Raw genomic sequence first — 1,068 nt, forward strand, 5'->3', positions numbered from 1 at the left:
TTAGGGCACCCATGCAATTTTAGCGAGCAAAAGGACAGTACTCCTTTGGTTTTATATAAAGGCGTTTGCCACGTAAAGGAAGGAAGGGAAAAGCCTTGCCTAGCAGTTACAGACGGATTTTAGTACCCTTCATTAGGACTTCCTGAAATATTGGACAAACTTAAAACCACATGCGCTGGGCGGAAAAACGTGCCAGTGGAAGTCTGGTGGGCGTAAGACCGCACCATTTATTTCCTGATACCCCCGCCTCTTTACTCGTTTTAAACCCACTGGATACCATGAAACTCTCGACACAATTTTTCAACCGCTCCTTTGGACGATGAGTTCGTACGGTCTATTTATTTTGCTGAAATGGAAAAAGTAATGTAAAGATGCTAAGTAGAACAGAATCCGTTCACTTTAAAAGTCTGTGCGGAGTATACACTTCAGTAGTTGGTCAGGAAAAGGATTCATAAACTTGAAAACATTGTGTGCATACTTCCTGAGCTGCACACTAACAGCCGCTCTTGTAGTAACTTCGGCAGGATGTCTTTGACCCCTTTCATTGAGGACCGACCGCATCGGCCACTATGAGATCACCCCTTTCACTTTGTGAATCACGCCATTTATACGGATCCTTTTTGGCGAGCTATTTTTATTTGCCTTGTACCACATTATGCTACGTTTTTGGGGCACAGCGACAAATATAGCCGCATTCCAAATGCAGCCGACTTGCACATTGTTCATTGTTGAATTCGACAACCCCGGTGGTGAAGTTTGCCCCTGATACACTTTCCTGTTTCTTGCTGTCTTATGCAGCTTAATGCTATCCAGCTCTGCAAAAGCCACACCTTATCCAAGCCAAGATTATTCAATATACTGCGCATTTTTTAGTGAGTTTTCAAAACGCAGCTTTGTCATTTTTGAAGACATGTGTGAAGTTATCCAAACCTAGAAGCCTTTATGCGTCAGTTTCTGAATCATACCACTTAATCGTTTTTAAAACCCGAGAAGGCAGACTTCTTGGCGCCCGTAATGGGTTCTATGTTCTGTTCCATTGAACGTTACATGGCTCTGTCAGTCGCTGCC

This window comes from Opisthorchis viverrini (genome assembly GCF_000715545.1).
Source record: "Opisthorchis viverrini unplaced genomic scaffold opera_v5_858, whole genome shotgun sequence".
Lineage (NCBI taxonomy): Eukaryota > Metazoa > Platyhelminthes > Trematoda > Opisthorchiida > Opisthorchiidae > Opisthorchis > Opisthorchis viverrini.